This window comes from Mustela lutreola, chromosome 1, assembly GCF_030435805.1.
Source record: "Mustela lutreola isolate mMusLut2 chromosome 1, mMusLut2.pri, whole genome shotgun sequence".
In the NCBI taxonomy this organism is placed as follows: Eukaryota; Metazoa; Chordata; class Mammalia; order Carnivora; family Mustelidae; genus Mustela; species Mustela lutreola.
Window position 1 is genome coordinate 200,306,719 of NC_081290.1, and position 23,711 is coordinate 200,330,429.

The 23,711-nt window shown below is 43.7% G+C and overlaps 1 protein-coding gene and 1 non-coding gene across 5 annotated transcripts in view; one reads left to right on the forward strand and one right to left on the reverse strand.

Annotated features, from left to right (window-relative positions):
* Nucleotides 1-22,649, reverse strand: part of PRDM10 (PR/SET domain 10) — a 98,410-nt gene extending 75,761 nt beyond the window's left edge. For 3 of the 4 annotated variants that reach the window (XM_059184999.1, XM_059185009.1, XM_059184979.1), the window contains exons 1-2: nt 22,529-22,642; nt 9,766-9,808 (exon numbers count right to left, since the gene is read on the reverse strand). The gene's annotated coding sequence lies outside the window, so the exon portion shown is untranslated. Of the gene's footprint in view, nt 1-9,765; nt 9,809-22,528 lie in introns of all 4 variants that reach the window. The other variant, XM_059184989.1, reaches the window with a different exon arrangement.
* Nucleotides 8,216-8,321, forward strand: LOC131822893 (U6 spliceosomal RNA). The gene has a single exon (XR_009350375.1). It is a non-coding gene; the product is annotated as a U6 spliceosomal RNA (small nuclear RNA).
* Nucleotides 22,650-23,711: the final 1,062 nt, after the last annotated feature.

Genomic DNA, 23,711 nt, shown 5'->3' on the forward strand with positions numbered 1-23,711 from the left:
GGGTTCTTCATTCCAGCAAGTCTCTGGGCTCAGGCAGAAGACTCTGCAGACAAAATTACCCCCCTCAAGCAATGAGGGCTGCCCTGAGTCAGCAAGACCCCACAGGACTGACCCTAAGACAATGACTGACCTGACCGTCACTACCCACCTGCACTTAGCCACCCACCTTTGCCCCACATCTTCCTTATATAAACCTGAACTATTTTCAGCACTTTGGAGACAGTCTTTGAGATGCTGGTCTGCCGTCTTCCCCATGTTGGACTCACTGAAATAAATTCCTTTCTTGTTTCCCCACCACTTGCTTCTCTGCCTGTGGATTTTGTTAGCAGCCAGCAGTGGAACCCATCTGTTTGGGACCCCCAGACCCAGCTGCTCTTATAGCCCTAGGCACCAGCTACAATGAGACTTCCAGATATAGCACTTCTAATGGTTTAGAGCTTGGTGGGACAAGCATTTTTTATGTTTAACTTGACCTTGAACTATGCCCCCTCTGCCCTTGAGATAGAAACTTGACCTTGAACTATGCCCCCTCTGCCCTTGAGTTAGAAAGAGCTACATTCAGGCCAGGGAAGCGGGTCAGGGCTCAGAAGCCGAAGCCATACCTCTGGCTTTCAGTCCTGGCTCCACCCTTCACAAATGGTTAACCTTGTACAAATTACCTAGCCTCTCTGTGGCTCAGTGTCATCCACTGTAACATGGCAACAGGAATAGGATCTTCTTCATAGAGGTGTAAAGAGGATTAAGTGAGTTAATATTTGCAAAATGCTTAGAACACTTGACTATGGTAAACACTTCAGAAGTTAAATAAGAGAAATAATCATTGGAGTGAATTTTGAGCCATAAATTAAAAATGGTATCGCAAGAAGAAACTAACTAGGGGAAAGAGGGAAGGGAATAAGAAAGGCCAGAAAAAAAGACAAGAGGAAAGCAACGAGGATACATAAGAAAATCTAAGTTTCCCAGAAGAGACTGGGTGGAAAGCAGGCAGGAGCACAAAGGAAATAACAGGGTGGAGATGAAGAGAAGTCTCAGAAGAAATTACTAAACAAGGAAGTAGGAAGTAGGCTGGGGAGTGGGGCAGAGAAGACAGAGAAAAGTCCAGGAGGGAAAAAAAAGAATCTGATTGTTCTGAGGTAACAGGATAAGAATTTGTAGTGAAAGCAGAACAGGAGATTATTCCCTGATAAAGATTTCCTAAGGTAAAAGAAACAGCATTTACAGTTTGGGTTGGGGGAAGAGACACCTGATAGGCTCCCACCATTCTCCCACTCCCACAGAGACAAATGAGATCCTGATTACGAGCCCAGAACACTGCTCTAAAAAATGCCATAGATGCCATCAACAGATGAAAAGATAAATGCAATGTGGTCTACACAAAGAATAAAATATTACTTGGCTTTAAAAAGGAAGGAAATTGAAATAAAAATAAAATAAACATTATTTAAAAATAAAATAAAATAGAGGCAGTCGTTAAGCATCTGCCTTCCGCTCAGGTCATGATCCCAGGATCCCGGAATCCATCCCTGCCTTGGGCTCTCTGCTCAGCAGGAAGCCTGCTTCTCCCTCTCCCACTCCCCCTGCTTGTGTTCCCTCACTCACCCTCTCTCTCTCTCTCTCTCTGTCAAATAAATAAATAATTTTAAAAATAATATTTTTTTTAAATGAAAAGGAAGTCAATTCTGGCAGATGCTCTCAAGTGGAGGGACCTTAAAAACATGAAGCTAAGTGAAATATACCAGGCACAAAAGGACAGCTATTGTAGTCCTCTGCTTCCAAAGAAACCTAGAGTAGACACCGGAAGTAGAACAGAAGTTCCCGGAGGCCTGGGCGCGTTATTGTTTAATGGGTAAAGTAACTAGAATGATGAAAAAGTTCTGAAAATCAATAATGGTGATGGTTGTACAACACTGTGAATGTACTTACTGCCATTGAATGGTACGCTTAAAATGGTTAAAGGGTAGATTTCATTTTATATATATTTTACCACAAGAACAAATAAAAATTAAAATTAAAATATGGCATAGATGGCCAAGGTGGAAACGCAGTGCTGCCGGGGTGGACCTGGGACTTGGCTGGTGCCCTTTTCCATGCAGACCATGAAGAAAGCCCATCACTCAGGGCCCCTACTCCTCCCCTTCAAAATGAACCCCGCCCTCCACGGGGTCTGCCTCTGCCCAGCCGCAGGGAACTTGCACCCGAGCGCAGCAATCATTCCCAACTCAGGTGAAAGGGGCTGACCTCCGACTCACCCCTGTCGGGAGTCCCTGACAGCCAGTCGGCCCAAGGCAGCTACCGCGTACAGCGCCTATCAAAGTCTCTGGCCCACCGCAGGTGAACAATAGCCGCGATTGCCTTTTTCTCTCCCCAAAGACTGACCGACTGACTGGTCTGCGATTTGAGAAAGCAAGAGAGAGACAGCGCGTGCGAGCCCAGGAGCAGGGGGAAGCGGACTCCCCACTGGTCAGGGAGCCCGAGGAGACCTAGGGCTTGAGCCCAGTGATGAGGAAGCAGAAGGCAAGCAGAGGTGAAGGAAAGCACCAGCTGACTCCCACCCCCAGCCCCGCCCCCAGCCCCTGCTCCAGGGTGGGATGTGTGATACTCCTCCGGGAAACTTCCAACTATCTTACTGTTAGTGCGTCCCTCCCTCGAGGGAAAAACAACCTTAGCTTGATAAAAGCCGGTCCTCCAGTACTTCTTTAGCATATGAAAGTCCCTTTGGATACCTCCCTTCCCTATCGCAGCCCCACAGTGTATACTCCATTCTTCCTCACAACCCCAGTGAAGCTTCTCTTTCTGCCCATGCATCGTGTTCTGAACTGTAACAAAATCACCTTTCTGCACCAGAGACATCTTAAGAATTCATTCTTGGCCGTCTACTCCTGACCTCACCACCCTTCACCAAGACCCTGAGATTATGACCTGAGCCCGAGGCAGACGCTTAACCAACTGAGCCCCCCCAGGTGTCCTAGCAGTGATGCTGTTCCTGCCCATGTCCAGGCAAACCTCAGTCTCATACTTGCCACTTCTTTGGTACAAATAACCTGCCTGACATAAGGGACCTCCAAGACCGTTTTTTTAGGGAGAGCAGGGTGGCCAGGTCAGAGGGTACAAAGGAAGACCTTAGTCCAGTTCACTTTCCTGTCAAAGGCCCAGTCAGCACAAGCCACTCCGTGGACCTATTTGAACTGCTCCTTTTTGCCCCATCTCCTAATTTCCTAGCTCATAAACTCCCAGGCTCTGGTTCTGGATTTATTTCTTGGATCTCTGACTCCTGACCTGATTCGTCTTGGGTCTTACACCATACTTTTTAATGTAAGGACTGGGAAACCCCCTATCCCACCAGCCACAGGGGCATCTACAGTTAACCACTGCCCTCTGATTCTGCAACGGGCCCCTTGGGTGTGGCCAAGGAACAGCGGTGTGCACGGGCGGATCATGGGGACAAGCTATGTGGACAGCTAACGCGTGTTGAATGCCTTCCATGTGCCAGTCACTGGTCTAAGCAATTAACACTTAGAAATGCTCATTCATTTAATGTCACAACAACCAAATGAAGTTGGTTTTTGGGGGTTTTTTAAAAGATTTTATTTATTTAATTGACAGGCAGAGATCACAAATAGGCAGAGAGAGAGAGAGAGAGAGGAGGAAGCAGGCTCCCGGCTGACCAGAGAGCCCAATGTAGGGCTCAATCCCAGGACGCTGGGATCATGACCCAAGCTGAAGGCAGAGGCTTTAACTCACTGAGCCACCCAGACACCCCCAAATGAAGTTGTTTAAAGCCTATATCTTTGGGGCCCCTGGGGGGCTCAGTCAGATAAGCATCTGTCTCTTGATTTCAGCTCAGGGCATGATCTCAGAGTTGTGAGATCGAGCCCCATGTTAGATTCTGCTCCAGCGTGGAGCCTGCCTGAGCTCTCGCTCTCCCTCTGTCCCTGCCCCCACTCACACGCATGCTCTCTTTCTCTCTCTCTCTCAAAATAAATAAACCATGTATCCTCACAATTCAGAAAACAATAGTACAGAATCACAAAGGAGTGCCCCAAACAGCAGCTAACCACTTCGTGACTGAGATGTAATACGAAATTTGGAAGCTACAAAATTAGGCTATATGAAATGAAAATAAAGGGCTCCTATTATGCTCACTCATTTGCAATGGCAAGTAGAAATTTCACATTTAACTGATCTCTGGACAAAACAGTTTTCGAACTCAGAAGAAAGGACAAAAAAACAGTGGACTCAGCTCTTAAAGATGAATAGGAATTGGTGGCGGAAGTAGCCATGGACGAATAACAAAATTCTAGAAATTTCAGCACAGATTCCCAATTCTTGCTGAAAAGAGGAAGCCTAAATAATCTGTCACATAAGTTTCTCATTTTGAAAATTCACAACAAATTGGTAACACTGAGAAAAACTGTAAATGAGACGCTTAAATAATACTTAACCTTGCCTAGCAAGGTGATCCAAGTGCCCTGGCAGATGCCATTGATTTGCTCTCCATCTCAACCCTGAGGAGGCTAAGGCAGTGTTGCCCTCCATTTCACAAGGCAGATGTAACCTGCCCAGGTGTGGGTCTGTCCAGCCTGAACTCCCTCCATTGGCCAACCCTGGGCGCCATCCTAGCTGCCCCTCTGCCCCAGGCTAAAGAGCTACTGGAAACCCACGAGTGAGGGTGGAGTCAGAGGATGAAAATATTTTTAACTCCACAAGGAAGTAAAATAAACACAGTTTTAATTGGGGAAAATACGCCTATGGAACTAAAGGTTTCTGAGACAGTAAATCGTCGGGGAAACCAGACTTTCATAAAAGCTTTCAACAAATTTAAAAAATAATAACAATAAGCCTTTGACTAGGTTCCAAATTTAAAAAGTGCTTTTCATTAAGCTGTTATGGATTTGGAATATTTCCATATAAACAGAGAGGTCTCAGGGTAATTATAAAAAAAAAAAATGAGAAAGTGATAACAATAGGGTCCTCCAGGTATTTCTACTGATGTCGTTCAGTTAAAATTTGCTATGTGGTTTGTTTTTTTTTTTTTAAGATTTTATTTATTTATTTGACAGAGAGAGATCACAAGTAGGCAGAGAGGCAGGCAGAGAGGGGGGAGGGAAGCAGGCTCCCTGCTGAGCAGAGAGCCCAATGCAGGGCTCAATGCCAGGACCTTGAGATCATGACCTGAGCCGAAGGCAGAGGCTTATTACCCACTGAGCCAGCCAGCCTCCCCAACATTTGCTATGTGTTAACAGTGAAGCAAACAATGAAATGTTCAAGATTGCGGAAAAATTCCCCCAGATAAAAAAATTGTTTTATTGATTGGTTGGTGATTGATTGATTTTAAGTAGGATCCATGCCCAACACAGGGCTTGAACTCACAACCCTGAAATTAAGAGTCACATCCCCTACTGACTGAGCTGGCCAGGCACCTCACCAGATAAAACTTTATGCCACTGGGAAAATAAACAGAAAAAAACTTTAGAAACTCAGCAAGTGAGCAGACAATGGCAGAAAATTTTCAGAATAAGCAGCCCTTTTAATAGGAGAGGACTAACGTGTTACAGACTAAAAACTACTGCAGAATACATCCTAAAGAAATTTTCCTGGGGCATCTGGGAGGCTCAGTCATTAAGCATCTGCCTTAAGGTCAGGTCACAATCCCAGGGTTGTGGGATCGAGCCCCATATCAGGCTCCTTGCTCAGTGGGGATCCTGCTTCTCCCTCTCCCATTCCCTCTGTTTGTGTTCCCTCTCTCACTGTGCTTCTATCAAATAAATAAAATCTTTAAAAAAAAAAAAAAAGGAAGAAGAAGAAGAAAAGAAAAGAAATTTTCCTAATTCATTGTGGCTATCATCAAAGACAATACTGTGTAACCAGAAGAGAACTGAACTAAAGTTTAAAAGAAAAAAGAAAAAAGAAAGATTAGAAAAGAAGACTACAAAAACAAGCAAGGAATGAAGTTGATGCAAGCAGATCTGAAATGGTCCCCTTGGCTTTCTTTTCCCACTTCATTTATACGTCCCTTTGCCCTTCTACTCCCATACAGAAATCCCACCAGGCACCAAGTCCTCCTCCTTCCTCAAAGAAAAGAAAAACCTAGGTTAAGAGTCTTGTTAGGGGTCTCAGCCGGACAATTCTACATTAAAATCCTTGAGAGTTCAAAAGGAACCACCACACTCAGTGTGAGTTCTGAAGAATGAGAAACCTTGATGTTTGCCTTTTACTTTTTTACAAAGAATAGCTGGTTGGCTGGTAAAATCTGAAGGCAATTTCAAAGAGAATCTGTCAGGAGTCCTCTATTCTCCTCTCACAAGACTTTAGAGGGAAACCTCAAAGCAGCAGAGTGTATCACAGGCCTACGGAAAAGAGCACAAATCATTAGCATCCAGCTCCAGGGATGGTCACAGAGTAAACGTGGTGGATCAAAGCACAGAACACCACCAGTGCCTGACAGCCTTATGGTGTCCTCTCCCACAGGGAATGGCCAGCTTCCTCCACAACCACCTATGCTGCAGCAGGCTGCAGAAGGGCAGGGCACTCAGTCCCATGGGGCTACTCCAGCCTGATTTGCAGACTGGGTCTGCTCCTTGGTCTGACCTTCTAGAAGTCACAACAGACTTTGAGATCTTTCCTGGGGAGCTTCCTCCTTGGTGGGCGCTGGATTCCAGTCTTTGTCTCTCCAGCACTTTAAGACTACTAAAGTCCCCGCTCTTCTCTTCAGTTACTTTACCCTCTTGCAAATGCCGCAAGAGGAAAACCAGGGCTAATCTCGGGCTCACCTCTCTGTGTCTTCTTTGCCTCTGGGATGTTGACCCTGCTGTTCTGACTACCTTCGAGTCAGATCGCTGTCTCTTCAGTCCCAAGAGATTACCTAAAGCCCTGCAGGAATCTCAGCCTCTCAGACCTCTCTGTTTTTGTTTAGGCCCTGGTAAGGAAAGCAGGCCTGACGGGGCAGGGGCGAGATGCTCTGCTAAGTCAAAGATGCTGGTCAAGAAGGACCTCATATCGAATGATTTCACTTATATGAAATCTGCAGAATGGCACATGAATAGAGGCAGGAAGCAGAACACAGATGGGGAATTAAGACAAGAGATACGGAGTTTCTTTCGGGGGTTATGAATATATTCTAGAATGACGCTGGTGACTGTTGCAGAACTCTATAAAATACACTAAAGCTCTTCAAATGAGTGCATTTATAGTATATGCATGGCACCTCAATACAGGCATTTTTTTTTTTTAAAGAAAAAAATGGACGGGGTGCCTGGGTGGCTCAGTGGGTTAAAGCCTCTGCCTTCGGCTCAGGTCATGATCCCAGGGTCCTGGGATCGAGCCCCGCATCGGGCCCTCTACTTGGTGGGGAGCCTGCTTCCTCCTCTCTCTCTGCCTGCCTCTCTGCCTACTTGTGATCTCTGTCTGTCAAATAAATAAATAAAATCTTAAAAAAAAAAAAACATTAAAGAAAAAAATGGACATTTAAATCAATGCAGAATGTCTAGGAAGCAAACTGGAAATAAACATCAAGAACTTTTCAGTATGCATACTGTATAATATTTATATTATTATACAATTATGGGGTATATATACACACACACATATATAGTATAAGCATATAAATACTCTCTCTATATATTTAAACAACTTGAGAAAGTTCCAGACTCAAGAGGAATTGAGGAATTCCAGGGGCTAGTGACTGAGAGAGAAAAGTCTCAAACAGGATGAGCCGGTTAAAGCCTTCAAGTTAAAGAATTACAATGCCCAAAGTTTATGAACTGGTTTTATCAGAATCACCTAGGAAGCTAGGCAAGAAGGGCAAATTCCAGAGCCTTACCCCTGAAGAAATTTTTTTTTTTTTTTTTTAAAGTAAGCTCTACACTCAATGTGTGGCTTGAGCTCTGGCCCTGAGATCAAGGGTTGAACACTGTACAGACTGAGCCAGTTAGGAACCCTCCCTGAGAATTTTGATTCAATCAGTTGCAGATGTAGAGGGGAGGAGAGCGGGCATCTTTGTTTTTGTTTTGTTTTTTTTTTAAGAATTTATTTATTTGACAGAGATCACAAGCAGGCAGAGAGAGAGGAGAAAGCAGACTCCCCACGGAGCAGAGAGCCCGATGTGGGGCTCGATCCCAAGACCCGGGGATCATGACCTGAGCTGAAGGCAGAGGCTTTAACCCAATGAGCCACCCAGGCGCCCCAGGGCATCTTTATTTTTAAACGTCCCCAGGTGGTGCTCCCTTCTGCAGCACAAGTACTAAAATTGGAAAGATACAGAGAAGATGGGCATGGCCCCACACAAAGATGACAGGCACCTTCATGAAGCATTCCTAATTTTTTTTAAAAAAGAATCAAGTATCCCCAGGTGAGTCTGATGTCACCCAGATCGGGCTAACTCTTGGACAACAAGGGAAGAAAAATCTTTTATCATGGCAATAAAACTTTTCAGAAAATCATTCTAGAAGTAATATGAGAGACTGATTATATAATGAGGCCAAGACCTGACTTTTTTTTTTTTTTTTTAAGATTTTATTCACTTATTTGACAGAGATCACAAGTAGGCAGAGAGAGAGAGGAGAAAGCAGGCTCCCCGAGGAGTGGAGAGCCCGATGTGGGGCTCAATCCCAGGAACCTGGAATCATGACCTGAGCCGAAGGCAGAGGCTTTAACCCACTGAGCCACCCAGGAGCCCCAAGACCTGACTTTTAATAAGTAAGGATCAGAGCTCTGAATTCTTACTGGGACTTAGTGATATTAATAGACATTCATACACAAACTTTCAGTGCTCAAAATCATCACCTTTAAAAAAAAAAAAAAAAAAAAGACTTTATCACTAAACAAAAGCTTAGCAAGACTCCTGACACCTTTGCTCAAAATATACAACTTACCAGCCTCCCTAATATGCTTGTGGTATTAATGTCAGAATTCTGAAAAGGCTGAGGTGATTGTTAATTTAGGTGGTCTTCCTTGCCAACCACATCACTCTCATGAGTCTGATTTTCAAGCTTCCCTTTGCCACACGCTAACAAGCAAATCTGTTCCAACCACTTATGAGAAATATTTGAAATAAACTTTGGATGTAAATATGGATTTATGAGGAACATGTGAAGACTAAAAGATTGATTCAAATGACTCATCAAGTAACACTGAGCGCCCCTGTATTTCAACTCCAGATAGCTGTAAGCACACTACCCTAGCTCCCTCTGTGAGCTTGTTTCACAAGACAGCTGGCAGGGGTACAAATACTAGCTGTGGCCCCTGGCACACCTGAACACAGAAAGCTATCTGGCCCAAATATCTCAAGCTCTTTTGTAGAATTAGCAATTGCAGCAAGTAAGTAGGAGACTGGCAGGTGGGTGTTCTGGAGCCCTGAAAGCCTTTCTTACAGATGGTTCTGGGTGGTAACTATGACTCAACAATCATAATCCCAACTTGCTAGGATAAAACACTGGAGAATGGAAAGAGGCACACTTTTAAGTACCAAGCTGTTTCTTTAAGTTCGTGTGCTTTACTGTTTTAGCTGAGAAAAAATATTAAAATGGGTTACAGGCAATTATTGTACAACCCAACTTTTCCTTACTTAACACTATGCATTTAACACAAGAAAAAACAGTGTAACTACCTGTTCACACTGCCTCAACGCCTGAAACACTACACAGCCTTTTTTGTTGTTGTTCAAATAGGCTGAGCCACTGTGTTGGCCCAGTACTAAGAAGCAAACTGATACTAGTTTGAAGTAATTCCTTTTATATCCAATTCACTTCCTCTGTGAACAGGTCTCACCTGCTGTTCATTTTCAAGTTCTCCTTCTTCCACCTCAGGTCCCCTGTTTGCAAATTTAAATATAAAACACAGAATGGTCAGAGACAAGCATTTGATTAACAAGATAGTGAGCCCAGACAGATGACATAATGAGGCAGTCATTGCCTTCATAAAAATTCCATCTTACTGGCAATTAATTAAGACTTATAATCTAGGGGCACCTGGGTGGCTCGGTCATTAGGCATCTGCCTTCGGCTCAGGTTGTGATCCCAGGGTTCTGGGACCCAACCTCGCATCAGGCTCCTTTCTGGGTGGGGAGTCTCCTTCTCCCTCTCATCTGCCTACTTGTGCTCTATCTGTCAAGTAAATTAAAAAAAAAAAAAAAAAAAAAAGACTTGTAATCTAAATTCAACCTTCTTCAAATTTCAAGTTCCTCCATCTTAATGAAACTAACTATAGGAGGCCAGCATCCACTGGTCTAGTATACAGAATTGCCTTCTACGAGCCAGGACATTTCTTAAAGCACAGCGCAGTGTAAAAATATTGAATGTGGGGGGCACCTGGGTGGCTCAGTGGGTTAAGCCACTGCCTTCGGCTCAGGTCATGATCTCAGGGATCGAGTCCCGCATCGGACTCTCTGCTCAGCAGGGAGCCTGCTTCCCTCTCTCTCTCTCTGCCTGCCTCTCTGCCTACTTGTGATCTATCTCTGTAAAATAAATAAATAAAATCTTTAAAAAAAAATTTTGAATGTGAAGGCAAATAAAAAGTTCTCTATCTTAACTGAAATAACATCATCTGACTTAGCCAATTTACAGGCTTGCTGTTAAGATAGAGTGGGATGTTTGTTATAATAGAGTATAACAGTATAGAGTATATTACAAATGTTAACTGTATTACGATCACCACAAGCTAAGCATCAGTTCATGAAGGTAACTTATCCAGAAAAGTCTTACTTCCAATTAAAAGGTATTTTAATACATTTTCATTACTAAGCAGTTGATTTGGGAATAAATACCTCATAACTATAAGCAAGGGTTCTCCCATCTGACATATGACACTAGAAAATATGTATATTTCCAGTTAAAATGGGAGGACTCTTCAAACTCTGCGATTAGCACTTTCTTCCACGGAGCGACAAACAGTGGCATCCAGAGCCTGTTCACAAGTCCCAGTCACATCTCTTCTGCAAACTCTTGTCAGAACCACTACATCCAGAGGATATGTTAGATTCATTTGCAAATCCACTGAAGTGGTTAAGGGAGATCACAAAATTGGAGCCCCCTAATGGATGCAGTTTTTTATTTTAAAATGCAGCATAAGCACAATCCATCTTAATGAAAATGTGTACTGTGGAAATCCAATGGTACTTAAGTGAGCACCAATGGAACAGTAACAATTATAACTACTGCCGTTTACTCAGCATCCATCACATGCCAGGCATTGTGAGATGGCCTTTAAATACTCAATTTCAGTCTTCACAACAACCAGAAATTTGTACTTGTCCAAGGTCATAATGCTCGTAAGTGGGATTTGAACCCATATCCCTTTCACTACCAAAGCTTGATCATTTCCCTCTCTGCTGCACAGCTTTCTCCTGGGCAAAACTGCCAGAACGCAAGCGAGGCTTGGATCTGCTCCTGTTGCCCTGGCCTCCCACCAGATGATGCAATCACTAGGCTAGGCTTGATCCCAAAGGAATCCGGGGTGGTTATGATTTACCAAACCCACAGAGAGATTTAAATAGGCATATTAGTCTATAGCCAGATTAGCTGAGGTAACTACAAAGCATAGTGAAGAGTGCCCATTATAAAAATGAAATCTTTTTAAAACACAATAATATTTATTAAACGCCTATTCTATTGCCAGCATTGTTTTAGGAACTGAAGAACAGACTGGATGAAAGATTTGTATTAAAATTGTCAGCAAAGGGGCGCTTGGGTTGCTCAGTGGGTTAAGCCTCTGACTTCAGCTCAGGTCATGATCCCGGGGTCCTGGGATCGAGCCCCGCTTCCTCCCTCTCTCTCTGCCTGCCTCTCTGCCTACTTGTGATCTCTGTCTGTCAAATAAATAAATAAAATCTTTTAAAAATAAAATAAAATAAAATTGTCAGCAGAGAGGGAAAATATAAATAACATTAGTTCACTGTTGTAACAAAACAAAAGCTACCTGGGTGTACAGAACAGAACATAGCAGCCCTCAAACATTAACTGAGTCAACTCATATCAGGAAAATTAATTACTTCAAATATCTTTTCTGCTTATCTCATGTATATGCATTTCTCTAGCAGGGGAATTGCAGGGCTTCAGAGTCTGCATATCTTTGATTTTCTAGATAATTCCAAACTGCCTTCCAAAGTAGTCATACAAGTTATATTCCTATCCGCCAGATATGAATGTTCCTGTTGCTCAAGAGCATAGGATTCGGTATTGCCAACTGTAATTTAGGTATCAGTAATAGGGCACTGTGGTTGAAATTTGCATCTCTTTGATTATTAACAAGGCTGAACACCCTGCAATGCAAATATTTAATAGACATTTTGCTATCTCCTTTTCTAAAATGCCTGTTGAAGACTCCTGCCCATTATTCTATTAGTGGAAGCAACATCTTATTTAAGATTCGTATCTAAGACCTATGCTGAGGTCATGAATATTCTCCTATATTAGCTTCTGAAGACCTTATTGCTTTGTCTTTCATCTGCCATGCCTCTTGGGTCATAAATTAAGTGTCTGAATTCGTGTGAATCTATTTCTGTACTCCTCATGGTGTTCTACTGATCAATTAGTCTATCCTGGTGCCAATACATACTGTCTTAATTACGACACTCTTCTTGATCTCCAGTAGGGATGTTTTTCCAATTTATTTTTTCTTTTTCAAGAGTCTCTTGTCTTTTCTTGGGCATTAGCAAAAACTTTAGTATCGCCTTGTCTATTTTTTTTAAACTTGCTGGGATTACATTAGATCTATAAGTCTGTTTCCAAAGAATTAAAACCTTGCAAATATCAAATCTTCCAATCCTTGAACCAGTGTATCGTCTTCGTTTATTTAGGTTTCACTTAGAGTCACTCAATAAAGTCTTAGAATTTTTTTTCTGTAAAGGTCTTTTTATACATATTTTCTTAGACATATTTTTTATACATACTCTCTTAGACTTAAAAATATGTCTGATAGTTTTTTTTTTTCAAAGATATTGTTTTTAAGCAATCTCTACACTCAATATGGTACTCAAATCCACAACTCCAAGAGGGTTACATACTCTACCAGCTGAGCCAGCTAGGTGTCCCATATGTTCTATAATTTATAAATGGTGAAAAAACATGAATCCTAAAAAGATATGATTGTTTCTTTTTTTTTAAGATAGAAATATTTATTCATTTTATTTTTATTCATTTGACAGAGAGACACAGTGAGAGGGAGAACACAAGCAGGGGGGGTGGGAGAGGGAGAAGCAGTCTCCCCACTGAGCAGGGAGCCCAGTGCGGGGGCTTGATTCCAGGACCCTGGGATCATGACCTGAGCTGAAGCCAGACTCTTAATGACTGTGCCACCCAGGTGCCCATTTCTAATTTTTTTTTTATTTTTAAGTAATCTCTACACCCAACATGGGGCTCAAACCCACAACCCTGAGATCAAGAGTCACATGTTCCATTGACTGAGCCAACCAGGTGCCCCAAAAAGATATATATTTTTTAGTAATGTATAAAAGAATATAATTTTTAATTAATGATGGGGCACCTGGGTGGCTCAGTGGATTAAGCCTCTGCTTTCAGCTCAGGTGATGATCTCAGGGTCCTGGGATCAAGCCCCGCATGGGGCTCTCTGCTCAGCAGGGAGTCGGCTTCCCCCACACTCTATGCCTCCCTCTCTGCCTACTTGTGATCTCTGTCTGTCAAATAAATAAATAAAATCTTAAAAAAAAAAAAAAAAGAAAAGAAATGAGAGAGCACAAGCAGGGGGAGATGCAGACGGACAGGGAGAAAGAATTTCAAGCACATTCCCAGCTGAGTATAGAGCCCAACGCAGAGCTCAATCTCACCACCCTGAGATCATGACCTGAGCCGAAACCAAAAGTCAGAAGCCTAGGCACCCCTCAAATAAAAGATACATTTTTTAAAAATTTTATTTATTTGAGAGAGAACGAGTGAGAGAGAGAGAGCATGAGAGGGGAGAAGGTTAGAGGGAGAAGCAGACCCCTTGGAGCTGGGAGCCTGATGTGAGACTCGATCACTGGACTCCAGGATCATGACCTGAGCTGAAGGCAGTCGCTCAACCAACTGAGTCACGCAGGTGCCCCAAAAGATACATTTTTTGAAGAGACACCAGACTTTGGGATAACTCATATATAAATATGAATGTAAGCGTTCTTAAAATTTTTAATGGAACAAAGTTCTTCAAAGTACAATTTATACTACATAATTTAGTTTAGTTTGGGGTATTTTTTTTTTAATTTTATTTATTTATTTTGACAGAGAGAGATCACAAGTAGGCAGAGAGGCAGGCAGAGAGAGAAGGGGAAGCAGGCTTCCGGCTGAGCAGAGACCGCCCCCCCAACATGGGTCCCGATCCCAGGACCCTGAGACCATGACCCGAGCCAAAGGCAGAGGCTCCAACCCACTGAGCCACCCAGGCACCCCAGTTTTGGGTGTATTTTTAAGTAATCTCTACCTCCAACCTGGGGCTCATATTCACAACCCCAAGATCAAGAGTGACATGCTTCACCAACTAAGCCAGTCAGGCTCTCCATAATTTAGGGGGTGGGGGATTATTGTTGTTTATTTAAGATTTTTTTTTAAGATTTTATTTATTTATTTATTTTAGAGAGAGTGAGTGAGTGAGCAGGGAAGGGCAGAGGGGAAAGGAGAGGAAGAAAGAATTTGAAGCAGACTCAGTGCTGAGCACAGAGCCCAAAGTGGGGCTAGATCCCACCATCAGGAGATCATGACTTGAGCTTAAACCAAGAGTCGGACACTCAAGCAATGGAGCCACCCAGGTGTCCCCCCATAATTTAGTTTTAATTCTAGAATTAACATTTTATAGTTATGTCATATCTTACTTCAACAGCTTTAACGTACTTGAGAAAACTTACACGTCACATAAACAAATGTCCTAAACACTGACTGGCTGTAGGTCCTTATATTTATCAATGTATGAAGTACTTAATTAAAATCCTGAATAATTTCATTCATCAACTTCAAGAGAAGATGGATAAATGAGAAAGAGACTGAAATCTAATTAATATACACACCATTGCCTGAGATTGAGAACCCCCACACATCTTGCTCCTAGCCTAGTTCCCACCACTCTTATATCACTCATTAAAATTGTCTCCTTGTTCTCATCTGTAGTTACAATAGTGTTCTGTCAATGCCACACATTAAGGATGAAATGTAAACAGATGCCTTAGAAAACACACTGAAAAGTTTAGTAATACACAAAGCAACAATTAGCTAAAGGTGTTAGAGCTATTCCACCATCAGAAGGACATGATAATAAGGTTGCCCATAATCATGGTTTGTAGTAAGACTGAAAATAACCCCAACAGACTAGCCTTAAAATCTTCAAGTAAGAAGAGATTTGCACACAAAAAATAAAATTTTGAAGAAAAGGGAAGAAAAACCTCAGAAATCACTTTGAATATCTTAAAATTAATTACCTTCACTCCTTTATGCCTCCAAACATCTTAGAATCCAGTAGACATTCTTGTACTGCATTTCTTTTTTTTTTTTTTATAACTTTTTTTTTTTTTAAAGATTTTATTTATTTACTTGAGAGAGAGACAGTGAGAGAGAGCATGAACGAGGAGAAGGTCAGAGAGAGAAACAGACTCCCCATGGAGCTGGGAGCCCGATGCGGGACTCGATCCCGGGACTCCAGGATCATGACCTGAGCCGAAGGCGGTCGTCCAACCAACTGAGCCACCCAGGCGTCCCTTGTACTGCATTTCTATAACAGGAGGCTAAAATGTATCCATCACTTCTAGAAATTTACAACATATTTAGGAAATAAGAAATAAGCACAAATAATTGCTGTATGATATGAAGTACCCAATAAGTGCTACTATTACTACAAAACAGTACAAAAGCCCTGTAGAACATTCAGAGACAAAAGGGAGCAGTTTCAAGTACAATGGTCAACGGCACCGCCATGAAGAATGTGTGCTTTCAGTCTGCTCTAATACAGGGGCTGGCAGATCACAGCCCAAGGGTGGCTCAATGCCTGTTTTGGGTATAGCCTATGAGCTAAGAGTGGTTTTTACATTTTAAAATAGTTGAAAAGACTCCAAAAAAAGAGTATTTCATAACATATGAAAATTACAGTACATCACACTTCAGGGTCCATAAATAAAGTTTAATTGGAACACAGCCATGCTTCTCATGATGGATGTGAAGGATCAGTTGTAACAGGGACCATATGGCCCACAAAACCACAAATATTTACTCCCTGGTTCTTTACCGAAAAAAAAGTTTACCAACCAACTGCTGGAGAAAGATGCGCAGGATTTTGCTGGACTGAACTAGAAGAGGAGGTTGGGGGGGCAGGAGGATGACACAAACATTCCATTTGAGAAATGAAGGTGTGAAAACATGAAGGAAAACTCCAGAATACTGCAGGCACAGTGGGAATACTGGTTTGGCTAAAGCAGAGGGTCCAAAATCGGTAGTTAACTGAGTCAGTGATCACTATGTTCTTTGTTCCTGAGACAGCTACATTATTGTGGTCACTGATAACAAGCATTTTCATACCAAGACTATGAGACTGGTACTATTATTATCCCCATTAATAATTAAGAACTAGTCGGGGTGCCTGTGTGGCTCAGTCTGTTAAGCAAACTGCCTTCAGCTCGCGTCATGATCCCAGGGTCCTGGGATCGAGCCCCACATCGGGCTCCCTGCTTGGCTGGAAGCCTGCTTCTCCCTCTCCCATACTCCCTCTTGTGTTCCCTCCCCCACTGTCTCTCTGTCAAATAAATAAAATCTTTTTAAAAATAATAATAATTAAGAATTAGTTAAACGACAGGTGCTTGGGTGGTACAGTCCATGGAGCGCTGACTCTTGGTTTCAGCCGAAGGTTTGAGACCCAGCCACGGCTGGGGCTCTGGGCTCGGCCCTCAGCACAGCGCAGTCTTCTTGAGACTCTCTCCCTCTCCCTCTGCCCCTGTACACCGGCTCTCTGTCTCACTCGCTCCCTAAAATATAAATAAATCTTAAAAAAAAAAAAAAGCCAAAAAACTAGTTATATGATTTAATAAAGAAACTACTCTTTCTCTGCCATATAAATATAATCTTTAATGGGGGGGGGGGGCACATGAGTGGCTCAATCAGTTAAGCATCTGCCTTTGGCTCAGGTCATAACCCTAGGGTCCTGACAGGATCAAGCCCTGCATTGGGCTCCTTGCTCAGCGGGGAGTCTACTTCTCCCTTTCCCTCTGCCTGCTCTCCTTGCTTGTGGCTTGTGTGCTGTCAAACAAATAAATAAAATCTTAAAAAAGGGGGCGCCTGGGTGGCTCAGTGGGTTAAGCCGCTGCCTTCAGCTCAGGTCATGATCTCAGGGTCCTGGGATCGAGTCCCGCATCGGGCTCTCTACTCAGCAGGGAGCCTGCTTCCTCCTCTCTCTCTCTCTGCCTGCCTCTTTGCCTACTTGTGATCTCTCTCTGTCAAATATATAAATAAAATCTTTAAAAAAAATCTTAAAAAAGAAAGGAAGGAAGGAAGGAAGGAAGAAAAACTAAGCTTACAGACTTTATGGAGAAGGCCCAAGATGAGTCGATTGAGTCTAGTCTATGAATCTAGGTTCCTTTGCCCACAGAGCCCAATGCAACAACATATCAAACCTCCATACAGAGTAGTAAAAGGAAATGTTTGTTTTCAAATACAGACATAAAAAGAACATGATTTTATCTGTAAGCTATGACTCTTGTGTGTTTAAAAGTACAGTTGTCCCCTGAGCTGGTCCAAAGTGTTCCACACTTGGAATCAAACTATCATGGCCTTTCCGTAAATCATAGGAGGGGGGAAAAAGAAAAAGTGAGCTTGATTTTCTCAGTTTTAACTTTCTCCCAGAAGTATTCCTTAAACCTTTGAAAAAATGATACATTATAAAAATCAATGAGTAAGCAGCAGACCAAGTTTGGGAAAATTCAGCTGATTATGCTTAGCTCAACTTTTTTTAATGGATTATGTGCTCAATAAATTTTCATTTTATTATTTTAAGTTCAAATTATTGAGTATATTAATTCAATAACGGTTAACTCAATTATCTGGAAGTGGCTTTAAGGTTTTCTTCAAAAGAATAATGCTTCTGTGAGATCTATCATAAGCACTAAGAAAAAAATCAGACACACCTACATATTAGCGTATCTATTAGATGAAACTATAGAAACCAAAAGATAATACATTGTATGAGGACTTACTGTTACTTGGAAACCCCACTCCTATTAAACTAAGTCTAAGACTGCAAGTTCAACAGAAATCACACAAGCCACATAGGCAGGCTACATATGTAATTTTAAATCTTCCAGTACCTCTGTTCTTTAAAAGTTGAAACAGGTGAAATTGCATTAACATATTTATTTAACCTAGTATATGTAACATATTATCATTTCAACATATAATCCATATCTTAAGAGCACCGGGCTGGCTCAGTGGGAAGAGCATGTGACTCTTGAACTCATGGTTAGGAGTTTGAGCCTAACATTGGATATAGAGATCACTTAAAAATAAATAAACTGGGATGCCTGGGTGGCTCAGTCAGTTAAGCAGCTGCCTTCAGCTCAGGTCACGATCCCAGGGTCCTAGAATCAAGTCCCACATCTGGCTCCCAGCTTGGCAGGGAGCCTGCTTCTCCCCCGGCCTGCTGCTCTCCCGGCTTGTCTCACTTGCTCTTTCTCTCTGACAAATAAGTAAAATCTTTTTCAAAAACTAAATAAATAGACTTTATAGTTAACATTTTATCAATTGTTTCTTCATACTGAATCTCAAAATCTGGCATAAAAGTATTTTACACCTACAGCACTGGCCAAATTTCAAGTGCTCCATAGCCACATGTGGCTACTGCCTACTATTTTGGACTGCACAGATCGAAGGGATAGCTCTTCTAAAGATCACAATAGTAAAAAGGCTGTGGATTGCAACCATTGAGTGAGACCTGGAAAGTGCAAGACATGGGTCAAGAAAGGAGCATGTAGCTCCAATATTCTAACATTGAAATAAGAGTTCAACTAGGAAATGAATAACAAAAACGGACCATTTTAGCAGATAATGACCTTTCAGCAATCTACTTGGGGTTCTTAAAATATTGTACAGTATTGATTTTATAATGTTTGTTTTCTCCACATTGTAACTAGCCTTGCTATAATTGTGATTTGAGATTATCCATCATCTCCCCACCGCCTCTCCATTTTTCACCAACACCTTCCACCAACCCACCCCCCACGACAGCCAAGGAATTTTCTATTTCAAAGTTATCAAAAAACAAAACATAACAAAACCTACTTCCAGATGTTTCCCACAACTTGAACAAATTTAAAACCTACACAGATAATGTGTAAACCACTGAAGGATCTGGGAAAGGGAATGGAAATAATGTTTCAGTACTGACAGTGAAGTATCAATGTCACAGAAGAAACTGGAGGAAATAAAATGGGAAGGCACCAGTCCAGAATGTTCCACAGAAATCTTGAAATAGGGTAGCCTTGAGAACAAAAAAAAGGGCAGAGACCAGATTTAGCAGTGATTCAAGTAAATCAGGTAAACAGTTTAACGCCAGAAGAAGGAGAAGGCTTCAACAGAGAAAGACCAAAACAATGAAGTCAGCAACTCCCCCTCTCCCCTTCCTCCCCCTACACAGTACTCCAGGAGAATTCTAGAGGGACCCTTCTGCAAAAGATTTGCTTATAGCAAACACTTCACTTTTCTTAGCTCACTGGCTCTTTCTGGACACCAGACCAAATTCTCATTTGCTAATCTGCTAAAATACCTATGATAAATTTAAACAATCACCAATAAATTCTGATTGTAAAAAACGTACAAATTGCTGGAGGGGTGTGTCGTTGCTCTTTGGGGAAAGAGGTGGGGTGGAGGAAGATTATGTATTGTAGGTGGTAATAGGTCAAAGTACATCAGCATTCAAATTTAAAACAAACTCTGACTAAACAATTCAAACACTGCAATAACATGTTTAATGGTTTGTCTTTTACCAAAAGAAAGCATGTAGTCATGATGTGTTTACTAGTGCTTGAAACGTAAAATTAAGGAAACTATAATTATAGCTCAATATTTTTCAGTTTTGATCAATTCTGCTTGTTACTCAGAAACCTATCCCATTAGGACACATTTTTTAAAAGTAAAATGAGTCAACTGTTGTAATTCTTTCAGGTCAGAGGATTTCATGATGCACCCCCTCAAGTAATGGGGGAAAGTACGGACAGTACCCAATTATCAGTGAAATCATGAGGGTACCCATCTACATGAAGAACAAAACCAGAAACAAAAACCAAATATCATGATGCCAAGTTTGTAAAAATGTTTGATACACACATTCACAACAAGATCTGAATCACACTAAAATATCAGCAAGGATTATCTCTAGTAATTTTACTTTAGGTAATTTTTATTTTATACCGTTCCTATTGTGTTTTCTACAATGATCATGTATTGTTAAAACTAGGACGAAAAAAATAAATTTAGACAAGTGGGAACTGAGGCAGTACAAATCAATTTAGGATTGAATTGGATTGATAGGCTATCTCTTATACCACTACATTCTAAGCAAAAAGCATTCAGGGCCCTTGAAGACATGAACTTTGCCTTATCTATCATACATACTTGATTATGTTCACATGCACAATATATGATGTGCACACTGATACCTGTGCTGCAAAACATTAGGAAACTAAAAATGATTCATTTAGAAAAATAGACAGCAGGTAAGCACCCTTGCAATACAAAGAGGCAAGAGTGGAATGGCCAAGGAATAAATCAGTTAAGAGGAGTCACAAATTGGTCCAAAATTTTAAAATGTACATCTACTACAAATTGTTCACTTTTTAAAAAAAATTTTATTTATTTACTTGTCACAGAGAGAGCACACAAAGAGGGAGCCCAGAGGGAGAAGCAAGCTCCCCACTGAGCAAGGAGCTCAAGGAGGGACTGGATCCCAGCACCTGGGATCATGACCTGAGCCAAAGGCAGACAGAGGCTTAAGACTGAGCCACCCAGGCAACCCTAATTATTCACTTTAAAACGGCCCCTTTTGTAAACCTATCTCAACTCATGAAAAAAGTAATGTAGAAGTTATTTCTAAACATACAATCAATCAGCACTGCTTTAAAACGTGGGGTTGCCCCCCCCAACAAAGGCAATTTTCTCAGTTCTAGAGAAACATGTTAATAATGGTTCATCAACGGGGAAACTATTATGGTGTTGGGGATGGAGTGGGTAGAAGAGTACCAAAAACAGGATACCTTCCGGCCTTCAAAGAGCTTATCCCAAAAGGTAGAGTGATAACAAAGGAACGGGTCGTGCAACGAGGCCCCAAAACAGTCGTGAGTGTTTTGTTAGTTTTAAAATAATGAAGGTAAGTACTGTTGAGGTTAAAACTTTGTGGGACAAGATTTGAACAGATGACGGTGCAGAATTAGGCACATGGCTGAACAGGGTGGACTCATCGCACACTTAATCCTCAATGACAGCACCAAAACCAGCCCTCCCGGTGTTAAGCATACACAAACATCGATTGAAATTTGACTGAAATCCAACAAATCCGCCAAGCAAGGGCAAACACGCACGCACACAAATTTCAAGAGCGCTGCGTTCATTTCCCTTGGTCGCGTATCTAACACCTGGCTACTGACTAAAAAATGCTTAACGAAAGCTGAGGATCGCCTGGAACCTGTACACTATCCACCCGCCCCGAAGGGCCTCTGGCTCACGCCTTTGCACGCGACACCGAGCACAGGTTGGCCTCGGCCTCCGCCCTGCCCACCCGGGCCGCTGTTGACCAAGACTGACCCAAACGTGCCATCCCCGCGCCCCTCCAAGCCGGGCCTCCCCGGGTCCTGCCGACGCCAACTTGTAAATATGGGACTGGGGGAACCGGCAATCAATGGCAGGTGGGTGGCGCGGCCTCACGAGACAAAGCAGGGCGCCCCATCCGAGGGAGCCCTCCATTGCGCGGGCCCGCCTGGCCCTGAGCCCCGGGCCGCGCCGCGCCGCGCCCCCCGCGCCGCCCCCCGGGTACCCGGCCGGCGGAGACCGCCCGCTGCACCCCGAGCGCCGGCCCAACCGCCGCGGCAGGAGCGCGCAGGGCGCCCAACTGCCGTCCCGGCCCAACCAACGCGGGCAGGGGAGGAGAGGTGCGCGCGGCCGGCGGAGCGTGCGAGCCACTCGGGGGTCGCAGGGGGGAGGCTGCGCGCGGGGAAGGCAGGGGCCAAGAGGCGCCGAAGCCATCGCTGAACGCGGCGCCAGAAGGGGCTCCTTTAGGGGGTTTTGCCCCTTTCCCCTTAGAAGGTGCAGATGGTTTGACCCCCCACCCCGAGTAAGGTGCCTTGTCCCAGCCCCGGCTGGACTGTACCATCGGGCGGTGCCGCCGGGATTTCTCCCCCCCACCACCACCATCAGTTTCCCCCCCCACCCGGGTCCGCGGTCGGTTGGCCCCGGCCGGGCTCTGAGACGCGGAAAGAGCTTGGCGCCATTTTGGGTGGGACTAAGCAAAGACGAAACACCCTCCCAGTCGATGGGGTACTCTGGACGCTGGCTTATCCGGTTCCCTTGATCCTTTAGGTACTTACACGACGTTGGGTGAGGGGAGCTGGAAGATCAGCGGGTCCCCGATCCTCTCTCCCTAGGGGTGATGGAAATCAAACCCCCCCCGCCACCTCCAGGTGGTTCTTCCCGCCGCAGAGTGGGAGCAGTATAAAAGGCGGGGCCTTATTAGCATAATCTGCCTGGCAACATGATCTCGACGTTATGTGATTGGTTGAACTCTGTAAACCCCATGCCCTGCCTAGAGACGAGTAACGCTGGGGCGAACTGACAGGCCCAGATTTAAGACTCATGACGAAGATCCTGAGACGCTTCTTCAGGCGGCAGAGAAAGTCAAAAGGAGATTCACACAATGGCCCAATGACTGAAGGCCTCTTTATTTCGTGCTCTCTTGTTCATTTAAAACCCAATCAAAGAGCGGGTCTCAGGCAGCGCTCGCCTACGTTTGTACTCTAAGCCAATCAGAAAGGCCGACTCTTCGGATTCAGGGTCAATCCTGGCCCGAGGGTTCCGTGGCAGCGGCGGTGGGCTAACGGCCGGCCTCGGTGGCCCAGGTAGCAGGGATGGAGTGCTCATGGGGCCCGAGCCAATACCCCACACTCGAGAGGCCCGGTGTCCTGAGACGCCGAGCCAGGGACGTGGCGGGGCGAGCGCGCCGCCGGCTTACGGGCGTGCTCCGGCTTGGCGCCTTCACAGATTTGCACCTGGAGCTGACCTGCCTGCGGAGTCTCGGCTGAACCGATGCTAACGCGCCAACCCGAAAGCAGCGCGGGCCTCGGCCGGTCGGCACGCGCCTTCCTGGGCCTCGGATTCCAGGCTTCTGGGTGTCCAGAGCCCGCCGCGCCCTCCTCCTGCTGCTGACGGTGCCTCCACCTCTGACCCCACGACTGTGTCTGTGCTTAGTCCTTGCCAAACCCTGGAGCGCCTCATGGCATCGCTCCTCGACCCTTTTCCCATTCTGAAAAAGGAAAGGTTTTTCCAGAAACACAAAGCATTATTCAACAATGATTAACCAGTGACTCAGGCACTCATTTCTTAACCTCAGACTTCTACATCCTACCATCCCGTAAAATTCCCTTCCCAAAGGGTAGTCAGGTGCACAGAAATGAACCCAAGCTTTGGAGCAAGATCTCCAACCCTAGATAGCCACCCCTAATAGGAATGAATGGCAACTAGATCTGGAAGGGACCTTGAACCTTTGCACCTTCC